The sequence below is a fragment of the Panthera tigris genome, chromosome B2 (genome assembly GCF_018350195.1).
Source record: "Panthera tigris isolate Pti1 chromosome B2, P.tigris_Pti1_mat1.1, whole genome shotgun sequence".
NCBI lineage: Eukaryota > Metazoa > Chordata > Mammalia > Carnivora > Felidae > Panthera > Panthera tigris.
This window is the reverse complement of record NC_056664.1, coordinates 84,719,647-84,733,801: the sequence shown is the minus strand read 5'-3', so window position 1 is coordinate 84,733,801 and position 14,155 is coordinate 84,719,647.

The window sequence follows — 14,155 nt, the reverse complement described above, 5'->3', positions numbered from 1 at the left end:
AAGAATACATATTGTATGATTTCATATATATGAAATATGTACATAGGCAATTGTATGGAAACAGCAAGTACATCAGTATTTGCCTAGGGCTAGTGGAAAGGGAAGGGAATGGCTTTTAGTGGATATCAGGTTCATTTTCTGGGTGCTGGAAATGTTTTAAAATTAGACAATGTTGATGGTTCCGTAACTTTGTAAATATATTAAAAAGCACTGAATTTTGAAAACTTAATCCTGAAAATGATAGTTTTTATGATACGAATATTATTCTTCAATAAAACTGTCTTTAAAAAGTTAAAAAATCAGTTTAAAAAAATGTAGAGGAAATGATCTAAAGACTAAATGCATATGAAAGACTAATTAAGATAGGGACTGTGTATTCATCTTTAGATTTAACAATCTACTCTTTATCTTTGTAGTGAAAATTCAGAATGACATATGACTATGTTAAGTCTTTTTTGTTTGTTTGTTTTTCATTTATCACATTTGTTTCCATAAGTATACCCTTTGAATCTGGAGGCTTATGTTTTTAAGCACTAAGAAAATCTTCATTATCTATTTCATAATATTTTCTGCTTTTTAGTCTATGGGCTTTCTCACTTGAGAGTTGGACACTCTTTGTTCTTGCTCCAAACATGTAATATTTGATCTTATTTAGTCTATCTTTGTGCTTTTAGTATTATTGAGTTTTAGTTTCATTTCTGTATAAATTTCAAGAGATTTATCTTGTTTTCTTTTTCTTTCTTAACTAAAGGACCCTAATCTTATTATGAATGAAATAACTTCTTTCATTTTTTTTTTTAGTATACAAATAAGAAATTTCTAAGCATAATTATACTTTGAGCTTTATTTTTCTATTTTTTTTTCTGGGACCATTTTGTTTTGTTTTGTTTTTTGGGTTTTTTCCTTTTTTGTATTTTCCATAAATGCCCTGTGAACTATGACTGCGCACTCACATTTAAGAGGAAGACTCCAAAAATCTAGCTGGGAGTGCTGTATCCATAGGCTTATTTTCTTTAATGGTAGACTTTAAGTTGATTCTCAGAGAAACTGTTATCCTGGAAACCAAATTGCCAAATATGGTAGCCATATCTCTGGGGTCTTTTAATCCATCTGATATTGGTAGGGAGAGCTATCTGGTTGGAAGTTAAAGGTGGTGAGGTTTCATCTATTTTCCATCCATATCCCCAGACTTTACTAATCTGGTTTCTGTCACTAATTCTAGAATTAAAATGAAATCATAAAGCATGTGTTTTTTATTCATTCATTTTTGATCTTTCATTTATCATAATTATTTTGAAATTCACTCATGTTATATAGCATATATGAATAACTTACTCTTTTTTATTGCCATATCAATAATTTATTCATTTTATTTGTCCATTATACAGGTGGGCCAGAAATTGCTAACTCCTTCACCTGTTGATGGCATTTGGTTTTTCTCCAGTCTGGCTTTACAAATACAGTTGCTATGAATATCACATACAAGTCATTGTAGGAGCATATGCTGTCTTTTCTCTTGGGTAAATAGCTAGAAGTGGAGTGGCTGGGTCATATGGTAGGTGTATGTTTTTCAACGCGATTGTATCATTTTACAGTTTCACTAGAAGTATATGAGAGTTCTAGTTCGTCTACATACTTGCCAACATTTTGTATATAGTCAGTCTTTTTAATTCTGCCATTCTAATAGGTGTGCAGTTGTATTTTATCAACGTTTAATTTGCAATTTTCTAATCACTAATGATGTTTAGCATCTTTTCATGTAAATATTTATCTTCTGTATATCTCCATTGGTGAAGTGTCTATTCAAATATTTTGCTCATTTTTAAAAATGGTTTGACTATTTTCCTGCTATTGAGTTTAAAAAATTCATTATATATTCTGGATTCAAGTCATTTATCAGATACATAATTTGTAAATATTTCCCTCCCATTTTTGTAGCTTATCTTTCCAGTCTCTTAACAATGTTGTTTATGAGCAATAGTTTTTCATTTTAATGAGTCTCAATTTTTCAATTGGTCCTTTAATGAATTGTATGTTTTGTGTTTTATCTAAGAAATCTCATACTCTGTCATTTTTTTAATTTTATTTTTTGTATTTTGCATCAAAAAATGCAAAGGGCTTGGGATTTTACCCTACTTGTGAACTAACAAGTTAGTCAGCCATAGGCTTGCTATAACAAAAGAGTACTTGGTCAGGAACAAAGGACTTTATTATACTTGGCACAGAAAGAAGAAAGACCTTCAGTTCCTTTTGCCGTCCAAACTGTTTTGGATTGGACGTGGAGATGAGCTCAGTGGAATACTAGACACGGTGGGCTTGTGCAGCTGAGAAACCTCAACCCTGGGAACTCTAATTTTTTTTTTAAAGTCTCTCTTCATGTTCCCCTCCTTTTTCTATAGCCTGGAAATTCTCTCCAGGGAATAAGCTTGTATAATCATTGGGTTACACTTATTTGTTTCCTGTGTCTCAGGATCAATGTCTTTCAGTTTCTGAAATGCAATGACTTGAAATTTGTTGTTTAATATATTCTTTTGGCTTTTGATATTTTTTTTTCTGATTTTCTATCTTGGCCCAAAGTGTAGAGGGCTCTTTTATAGATGGTGAAGATTGTGGTACATATTCAAAGTGAGATCCAACAGCATGTGTGTGTGGGTGTGGGTGTGGGTATGGGTGTGAGATGTTAAGCAGCCATCCCAATTTGCCTAGGAACAAGGGGTTTCTTGAGATGTAGAAATTTTAATGCAAAACCAAGAATTGTCACAGACAAACTGGAAGAGTTGGTCATTCCACTGTGTGTGTGTGTGTGTGTGTGTGTGTGTGTGAGAGAGAGAGAGAGAGAGAGAGACAGAGACAGAGACAGAGACAGAGTCAGCTACTTTTAGTGAGTCCCATTAAGATGAATGCTGTATGTATACATGACTTTTGTGAACTGGAATTTTTAAGAAACTTGTTGATATGACTTTCTGTGCCTTTATTTAATTCAATCAAATTTAACAAATATGTAGTAAGTAGAGTGGTAACATTGGTACTTTCATGTCTTCTCCTCACAGCCTTGGCATTTAAATGAGCTGCGATAAATTGAAAAAAAAAAAAAAAAGCTTCTTTGACCTGTCTAATTCATACAGACTCTTCTTAAATGATGGTAAAACAAGCTTTGCTGTGTCATAAATTTAGTCAAATTCATTATCTGTAACCAAGGTGATCAAAGGACTCAAGACTTTAATCTAAATTTAATCATTTACTTGAGAATTTAATTATTGTTAGAAAGTATAATAATCACAGATGCAAAAATATAAAATAGCTATCTTATTTTTTAAGTTTTATCTGACAGAAGTAGAATCTTATGAGACTAAGTAAGAGATGTGTTAGATCCGATTTAAAGTGATCATTGCACAAGAGTCCATAATTTATAGAAAATATGAAATACTATTCTCTATTTTTAAGGTAAATGTCATGCTCATGATTAATCAGAACAGTATTTGTGTGTTCATGTCAGATCCTATTGGACTTTACATTTCCAGTATATTTTATAAAAATTGTTATTGACCCTGTAGAGGAAAAAAAGGGATCTCAGCTAACAAATTGAATGCATAAGATCCATTAATGCTAACCGAAACTATGGTATATGATTAAGTGGAACAATTATCAAGTATCTGACTCAAAGCTGGCAAATCATTTCACATTGTCAGTTAAGTCACTGTCAGCCCTACCTTTCTTAATCCTTGTCTAGCTCAGTTTTAAGCTGTTGATCCATTGCAGTGATGAGACATTTCATACTTTATTAAAATTTCCACTAACACCCTAGATATTTAATCTCCCTTGTTTTGGTAGAAATCCACTTCTTAAATGTTAATAAGGACTGCCATATACTGGAATTCTCAAAAAACACGATTTGCCAAAATGTATTATTTCTTCATATTCTCTTTCATTTAAATGCCAAATCTTTCACAATTCTACCTACCCCATTTAGAAAAAAGATATACTATGACAATTATTTCAGGGTGTTTTTTTTTGCAAACGTTCCACAATTTAAGATTATTGAAAATTTTTTCATCTTCTTAACTTACTAAATCTATTAAATGTTATGGAGGATTTTTTAAAAGGAAGGAAATACATCTCAACTATTAAACATTCCTGCAATATTCCCATCCCATTTGGTGAAATCTTAAAATGAAAAAAGAAGTTAAAGATGCTTGAGGGGGCAAGAGGGGACAGAACAAGAGAACACATACAGTGGAATATGATAGACTAACCCCCTCCAATGTACCAAAGAGGAATTAAGTTTAATAACACCAAATATTTATGCAATATTATTTTACATTATAGTTAATGACTTGTTTAGAGAAGGAGGCAGTGGCAACTAGAATGATGTGCATGTATCTAACTCAGCAAAGTTTATCTTCTATATTTAGGGAAACCACTATTGCACCTGTATTCATCTGTCTGACACACAGGTGTTACAGTCTGTATTTACAAGGCTGTCTGCCAGCCTGAAGACCCTTTGTTGTGAACGGTGTAAGCCATTGTGATTATAGGCACATAAAATTGAAAGAAAGCTGTTTCCTAATCCCCCTCACTTCCATCTGTTTGGTTGCTACTTCTCAGGTGTAATTTAGACAGGCAGATGTGCAATCTGGGAATCCATCCAAATTCACTTTATTTACTTCCTTTTTAAGGAAAGGGGAGCATCAATATTGTCTTCAGAAAACAATTCTATTTCTACCAGTGTTCTCTCCAGTCTGTTATATTTTATTCTCTGGTCGTAATGTGGAAGAACTGTAGTTCCTGAGGCTTTGACATTGATCCTTTGTTTCTTCTGACTCTTGTCACATCAGACTGGCAGCAGTCTCTAGCATTACCTTCAGAGGAACTTCTTCCATTATTGCAGGTCTCTGACTGATGGCAAAGGGCTATAGGAAACCTACATAAAATTCCCTATCATATGCCTCTTCTGCTAACCTAAGTGTGAAGGCATCCAAATTCTCTGTATAACTGACAAAATGGTAAGGATTATGGCTCCTTTATTTATTATTATTATTTTTTAATATTTATTTATTTTTGAGAGAGACAGAGACAGAATGCAAGTGGGTTGGGGCAGAGAGAGAGGGAGGCACAGAATCTGAAGCAGGCTCCAGGCTCCAAGCTGTCAGCACAGAGCCTGATGTGAACTCACAAGCTGTGAGATCATGACCTGAGCTGAAGTCAGACACTCAACCGACTGAGCCACCCAGGCACCCCTAGGATTATGGCTCCTTTAGTAAACAGATGAAACTGAATATACACAATACTTGGAAAACAGAATAGGCAATCATTAAAATCCTCATGATGAGGGTGATAAGAGTAGATACAGATTAACTGTTTAATTACTTATTGTAACTGAAGACCTATAGTACTAGTCAAAAGAGGCAAGGTTATGCTATGGTAACTAAACTATGACATCCTGGCTACTCAAAAAGACAAATGCTTCAGCTCACAATGATGCATCTGTCCTTACAATGAACTGGTCAGAACAATCATATGATGACCTCATTTAGCAGCAAGATGGAAATAAAAGTGTAATTCTCATGAAAGGAGAGGTGAACCAAATATGCACAGATGCTAACAGTCTTCACCACTGACTACATTATTGACTATTAATCTATAAGTTGATTATTTTTTTCTGTTCTCTGTTGTTTGCCATTAGTCATGGATCCTACAAAGCAAAAAATAAAAATAAAAAAGTTCATGTTGTTCTTATTTCTTTATATGTACTCCTTTAAAATTAGATGTGCTTTCCTAGGTTGCTAGAACATTCAGTGAACCCCATAGCTGTTGTTCCTCCACTTAGGAAAAAAACATTTAGGTACATAGAAAAAGTGGGCAAATATCATTACCTCAATTACGAAATACTTAGTTTTCTTTTCAAAGGACATTGCCATCACTGACTTCGTGATGGCTGACTTACTGAAAATGATGGCAGGGCCATTTTGGAGAGGTCAGTTGGATGCAGGAAAATGTGGTAGCAGATGGTGACATAGTGTGTGGGAGATGGGGTGGTGTGAGGGGAAATACACAAATAGAAATAAAAAGATTAACTATAGGTGACAGCTGCTCGTGAGGGAATTGACAGATTTTTTTTTTTCTGGTGCCCAAGACTTTCACCACACTCATTTTAGAGTTAGAAAATGTGAAACCAGTGTTGGCACTTTTGTTCTGTTTTGGCATCACCCAGAGGTCTTGCATTACTGTCATCAATATAATAAGCCAAGAACTGGTTCTTTGAAATAACTGACAATACCAAAGAACTGTGGACAGCCAAGATCTTGTCCCCTTGCTCTCGTCTTACTAGTAATCATTAAAGAAAAAACACATGTATCAACAGGAAGGAAGCAAATGCAAAAGTTTTATGTTGCATTTAATTGTATTCAATCTCATTGTTATGATAATCTATTATAGATATTGTAAAGAAGCTTGTAATGACTGAGAATTGACATCATTTGACAGCAACAATAGGATTCACTGACTTACTATTTTTAGATCATCTCAGGACAGTGCACATAATAGTCAAACAGTGTTTGTTATATATACACATTAAGAAAATGTTTGTTAGTCTAGTCAGCATTATCTTTCTTAGATCATAAGCAACTACATGTTTCTACTAGATCAAATACAAAGGGATTTTATCAATATTCACTGATTATGGTGAAATTCTAAAATTTTTGGACAATAACGTGGGTACAGATTATATACCTTCAAAAAGCTTCAATATATATATATATATATATATATACACATATATATATATATATATATATATATATATATATATATATATGCAACGTAGAGGAGGATGAGTAACATCTCTCAGAAGAAAAGCATAAAAGGAACCGAGACAGAATAAGCTATCAACAAGAGCTGCAAAGATTTCAAGTTTTCTGTCCCTCCTCCCCCCCCACCTTTTTTTTTTTTTTGATGTGATGTGGGAATAATTAGTAGAGAACAGTTAGGGAGAGGTTTTTTGGATTCCCCAGAAAAAAGGAAAATAAAGATGCGTGGCTTGAATAACTAATGATAGAATATTCATTGACGAAGATGAGATGTTTATTTGTTTGAAGATAGAAATTCTTCACTTCCCACCACTCAGTAAAAACCAAGCAAACTGGAAAGCTTAGCAAATGAAAATAGGGAACAAAAAGTATAAAGGGAGAGGGGTTGTAGGTAAAGCGATTGTGTTTTGTGGAGGTCCCTAAAAATTCTCAGTGTTGCTTTATATTCTTATTTAAGCATGACTTGAAATGACAATGTCATTTTTGTTTCACTGTAACTTTGTGGAAAAGTACTTGCACTCTAGGACACTGGGAAAATAGAACAAACACCCAACCTTATATTTTGATTTTAACTAAAATAAATTAGGTGACTAAAAAGTTGTGTGTAGAGAAGTGCTTGAGATCAATGGATTCAACTATCCTCAGTGACCGTCCCATGTCTTGGAGGTAATCTAAATGCTACCTGTTATGCCCAGAATTTGTGATCCCCAAAGATCATCAGGGAGCCTAGTCCAATGCAAAAGCAAAAGAGCCTTTATTCGAGCTAGCTGGAGCTCAATCCCCTACCTGCACCGACGCAGCAGTGAAATACCGGGGAGAGAGAGCGAGTTTCAAAAGCACAAAGGTTTTATTGGGGTCTAGGGGCAGTTGGTGAGGTAATGGCTGTGGCCTCAGCAGATTGGCTGGGGAAGGGTTGGAGTCCTGTTACACAGGTCGCTGGGAGTGTTTTGATCGGGAAGTTTGAACGGGTGAGCGGGAGGTTACTCAAGGGGAGGAGGCATGGTCAAGGTGAAGGACACAGAACAAGATGGAGCCGCCAGTTTAGGCCCGCCCTTTCACTACGGAGTGTGGTTGGATTAGAGAGGTGTAAAAACATATTTAACTCTTCACTATATGTTCATGTTTATTGTTTTTTAGCAAATAATTCACTGTTTTTTGTCTGCTTTATTCGGCGAAGTGTACATTGGAGGGAAGTTGGGCCATCACTATAGTCCATGCCTATATTTCAGCAGTATTTTTCTTAGACACATTATGACCTATAAACTATTACTTTGTAATCATGGCATTTCAAAGTCATTACAATCTCTTTCACGGTTTTCTATTTTCCGCAAATAGCCCCTTGTAGATTACTGTGTTTTATGTGTAGTTAATCTGGCAGGGTACCACTAAGTGTGCCATAGCAACAGAGATAAATCTTTTCCTTAAGAACAGACAGATTAAATATGCACTCACTGTACCAAACTTAAACCTGAGTCTTTAAAGATTAAGCACATATTAGAGAAACAATTCTTAACTAAATACAGAGAAGCAGAAGATATCACGTATATAGCTTTTTCTTAAAGTTAGGTCACTCTGTTTTATAATCTCATTCCTTGTATTTTACAACTGCAGTTACCATTATCGTAATGACATAGTCACTGATGATATCTGTACAACGTCCATAACTCTCAGTGAATTGTAGTCTCCAATGGGAATTTCTATCTTGTTTATCACTCCGTCCTTATTACCTGGCACATTGTTTAATTTATCAAGTGTCAGTTTTCACATATGAATAATAGGGTATAACAACATATACTTTATTGAAAAATAGCATGAAGTTGTAGATAAGGACATTAATTTTCTCATATATATATATATACATATATACGTATATATATGTATATATATATATTTAGAAATTTTGGAATACATCTGGAAACTAAATGATACATTGTGCAGATTCTGGGTCCTGTTATATTTCTCTGAGGAGTACTAAGATCTTCTTGTTTGTTTTAGCAATTACTTTGGCTGAACTCAAACTCCAAGCCTATCTTGCATGTAGGGTGCATCCACTGAACTCTATGTTCATTTCATTATAGTCAGCTGCTTAGGGTCTTCCCCATGCATTCATGGTACAGAGATCAGCTAGAGAATTGGGAAAAGTTTACATGCAGGATTTAGAGCCTCTCCTTTGTAAAATTTCTCTTCTTACATTGTAGCAGCTGTGGTACCCCTGATAACTATTCCCTAAATCCTCAAGCCATGAAGACTGCCAATTCTATATTCTAGCTGCCTGTCATGACTGCTATCTAGAGACTTCCTTTAGGTAACAACTGATTAAAATAGGAAACTCAGAACAACCCTCTTCTTCCAAATGTTGATTCTTTTCCAGGTTATGCTGGTTTTAGATCACACTTTAATGCCTTCAGATAGATTTATATATTTTAGAGTTTATAATTGTAAATTGCAGGTTACTTTTCCATTACCAAAAGCCAAAACCTCCTGTTTACTCCCGAATAATTATTTTCCACATCTGTTTTTTTTTTTTTTATGAAAAGCTGAATAGTAATAATAATACATCAAAAAGTTATGGCAATTGTTGATTAAGATGATTTATATCAATAACTCAACACAATGATTGGCAGATAGAGTGTTTGATATGCACCAACAGAAATTATAATAATTACATGTCTGAGGATTAAATGAGGAAGGTAAAGCACATTAAAATGGTAAAATATTACATTCTCAGGATGAGTGAGTTTGATGATTTTTTGGACAATAAATTAAATATTAAGTTGAAGGTACTATTGTTAGTGAGCTATATTGTGCCCTTAAAGCACTTTCATTAATCACAGTTTCTATGTATAGCAATCATCATAATAGATTTCTAAGCTAAATCCTCTGATGTAGTTGGCTAACAGCTATCATCTCTATTTCTTTATAGTGACAAAATTGAAGCCTAAGTTTTAAGTAGAAGTTTATCGAAATCATATAAAAAATGTTTAAGCCAGTCAGTTGGAGAATTTGCAGAAGTATTATAAACTTCCCATTCTCTATGTCACTTTCTATTTATTCCCTTTAACAGCAATTTCAGATTCTAGGAAGCAAAATTCTTCTATTTTTCTGCACCCAAAGGATGATGTTGATCATTTTGTATGTTACATTTGCAAAGAATTTTCTATTTACAGTGTAACTTAGTTCTTAGAGTGCCCTTGTGAAGAAGTCTTTCTATGTGTTTTACATCATTGTACTAAGGGGGATTATCATCTCAGTCTCTTGCATTTTCTTCTGTCACTGGGAATAATTAATACACATAACAAAACTAGAAATTGCATTTGATGGCATGCTTAAATATGAAATAATTACTAGCTTTATAGTCATACTGGCTCTAGTTACTGAATTTACCTTGAGAAAAATATAGAATAGTTTTAGACAGAAATCATTTGACAAGAAATTAGCAATGCTGATTTTTACACACCTGTCTTAGAATTAAAAAAAAAAAGAAAAAGAAAGAAAGGGAATTGCCTCTCCTGTGTAGAAAATTTCTGGGTGTATTCTTTGAATTCATTTTGGGTATTCTATTCTTTGACTACTATTAAGCTATTCTATTTCTTTCTCTAAATAAAATGCAGCCTTGTTAAATAATACTTAGACACATTTTAATAATTACAAAAGGGTACAGTGTGTGTATGTATATAAGTATATATATATATATGCTCTATAATTTTATACACACACACATAGCACATATGCACACAGACACATTACATTTATTTATACCTTAGTTCAGGCTATTTTTTAATACATGCCTTGATAATTATAATAGACAAAATCTTTATTTGAGATTTCTAGCTTAGCTATCTATAAGAATGCGATTATAGCATGGCATCATGGAACCAAGGGGAGAGTATCAGGATTTAGAAGTGTGGGTTCAGGATGGGGAGAAAAAATATTCTCATATATGTGTGTGTGAGCATATATGTACGTATGTGTGTGGCAAGTAAACCTGATTGAAATACAAACCCCACTACATAGTAGCTATGTGAACCCAAGTTCATTACCTATAAAACAAGGGTATTAATTATTACCATACAGTATTAGTGATTAAAGAAATTTAAGTGCCCATTTCAATAACTGTGATGTATAGTATTCAATATATTCACTTTTTATCTAAACTCAAGTTCTATCTTTGCGTAAAAGCTTTACTTGCCAGCCTTACTTCTCAGTGATTGCTTCAGTAATTGATTTTCTTAATGCCCATTCCTTTTTCAACACTTTCTTAGCAGATGCTAACTAATATTTCCAGTTGCATCTTGATATACATCTTTTATACCTCAAGTAAGATTATAAAATATTTAAGATATTGTTGAAGACAGGAATGGATCATCATTCCTTTTAATATACCAAGAATCCGTCCATAAGCGTAATGTGTAGTACTTAACCATTTTTTTGCATCACTGATCAAAGAGACCCATAAAACTGTATGAATTTAAAACTTAGAGCAATCACAGAAATCATCTAGACCAGAGTTTTGCAAATTGTTTTTATAAAGGGTCGGCTATAACTATTTTAAACTTGGCAGGCCAGATGATCCTGCCGTAACTATTCAACTTTGCCACTGTAACATGAAGGTAGCCATAGACACTGTAGATAAATGAATGCAGCTGTGTTCCAATAAAACTTTATTTACAAAAAAAGGCAATGAGTCATAGCTTGTCAGCCCCTAATTTAAGAGATTTATTCGATCCTTAGGAACACAGACTCAGAAAGCAATTTTTCCCAAGGAGAAAGCAGTCCAAAATAGCAGAATAAGAGAATGTCTTTAACAGTACCTAGCTCTCTTTTCCAGGAACCCAAAGCCAAAGGAGCTAGCAAATTAAATGCACCATAATATTTTACTATATAAGTAACATAAAATTCGACTTAGTATAATGAGGATTTTTTTAATGTCTTAGTATAGGGATAGGACTAGGTGGTTATGGTATAGGACTAGGAATATCCAAATTAGTCTTTCATTTATCGTATCAGTTGAATTAGAAATATAGTGTAAGTTTATTCAATTACTCATATTTTCTATTCTTTTTAACATAATCATTTGAAAAGTGACTGATCCATTGGCAGCTTATTTAATGTCACAACCTTCTCAAGAGTAAGACATAAATTTGAGACTCAAGTGTCAAAAATAGCTCAGAACAGAAAGTTAACAAAAGGATGGGATTTCTACATCATTGCAGAATTGGAAAAGACACAGGTGCCTAGTTTCATTGAGCTTCTGAATCAGTGGAATCCATAAAAATTAAGATTGTTTGCATTTACAGGAAATAACTGAAAATAATCTATTCATATTAAAATAAACTCCTAAGATTTCTGTGCCAGCATTAAAATTCTTATTCTGTAATGATTTAAGTAGCCTCAGACAGCAAAAGGACTGGCTTTAAAGCTTTCCAGAGTTATATTAAGTCTGCTGTTACATAAAAGATTTAAAAATTTTTATTTAGAATATACTTTAAAATCAATTGTATGTTATATGAGATTTATTCTTTCTCTATCCTATGTAAAGATATTTTTAATAGTCTCTTATGGAAAATATCCTACTATATTTAGGCATATAAGAGATTTCCTAGAAATTTAAAATCCTGCCATATTTCAAGGTAATTGTATGATTAGTAGTTTATCAACATCTTTTATGCAGTACCTCCTAATAAACAAATCAAAGGTAGATAAAAAATATAGAGAAAATAGAAATAATTTCAATTTTTAATTAATCTAAATTACATATATTATCTTTAAAAGCTAGTATCTATGTGTCTTTATTATATTTGTCTATGGATAATAGAAGTTTATATTCAGAGTAGTATATGAGGAAGGAGGATAATGTTCTTTAATAAATAGCTCCTTCCCTTACTGGGTTGGGTATTGGGTGTTATACTTAGTTTCTTTATGCCTTTCTTCAAGCTGAGAATAATATACTCAGCTATTTCTACAGAGGAGGGTTTACATGACACCAGTATCTATAAATGGCTTAGTATGGGACCTGACACATTATATGTATACAATAAACATAAATATTATACTTAGGAGTTTTGGGAATCACCCTACAAGAAGAGCACAGACAAATCAGAGCCCATAACACTTGATAGAAAGAGAGAAAATGTCCAAGGAATTCTGTGCTATTTTCCCATTAAAACTAGTTTATTTTGTATATAATAAATGTGTGCCAGTCCCTCTTTTAGGTATTCGTGATGCATCAATGAACAAGCAAACAAAATCCCTGGTCACTGAGGGCAAACATAATACAGAAGTAACTATACAGTATTTTCAAAGGTGATAATATAATATATACAAGCATGTATATAACACATACATATATGACAAATATAGGCAAAGTAAAGTAAAAAATAGGAGTTTAAAGAGAACTATTATGCCACAATATATGCGGTAGGATGAGCAATAGGAAAATAAATTTAAGACTGACTTATAGAGAGTGACTTTGTGCAAAGATTTGAAGAAGGTGAGTTACCAATTCAGATGTTTTGTGGAAGGGCACACCACACATAATAAGAGACTCTACACTGGGAGCATTCCTGACAGGTTCAAAGATCAGCAGGGAGTCCAACATGGTTGTAGCAGAAGGAGTGAGGTGAAGAGAAGTTAGGAGATGAGGTCAGAAAGTAATGGCAATCAATATCACAGTGGGCCTTGAGGCCATCACATGACCTTGGTGTTTCGTTAGTGAGATATGGAATCATAGCAAGTTTTGGAACAGCGTGACAGTAGTTTAAAGGATCAGTCTCATTACTGTGTTGATAGGTGATTGATTATAAGTGAGCACAGGAAGAAGTTGATCGATTAGGAGACAATGGCAATGATGTAGGCAAGAGATAATGATGGCTAAGACAAGGGGGAAAGCAAATTCTATGTTAATTTTTATTTTTTCATGGATTGAATGTGGGCAAGTATAGAAAGGAGAGAGTCAAGAATGACTTGACTCCAAGTTTTTTGACATGAGCAACTGGGAGGATAAATTTGCTGTAAAATGATGCAGAACGCTGCCAGTGGGTAAGTTTTTTAAGAGGGTCAGTAGGAATTCTCTTTAAACCATGCTAATTTGAGATATATAATAGACCTGAAAATATAGATATCAAGCAGGCAGTGGATATAGGAGGCTGTCAGTAATAAAAAAAAAATGATCTTGACTAGAAATAAATATACAGGAATCTTTGACCTATAGATAGTATTTAAAACCATGAAACTGAAAGAAATCACCAGAGAATGCCAAAGACTAAGCATCAGGGCTCACTACCAACAGGCTGAGAGACCAAACAGGAAATTGAGAAGCATCCAACATGATTCAAGGAACATCAAGGTGC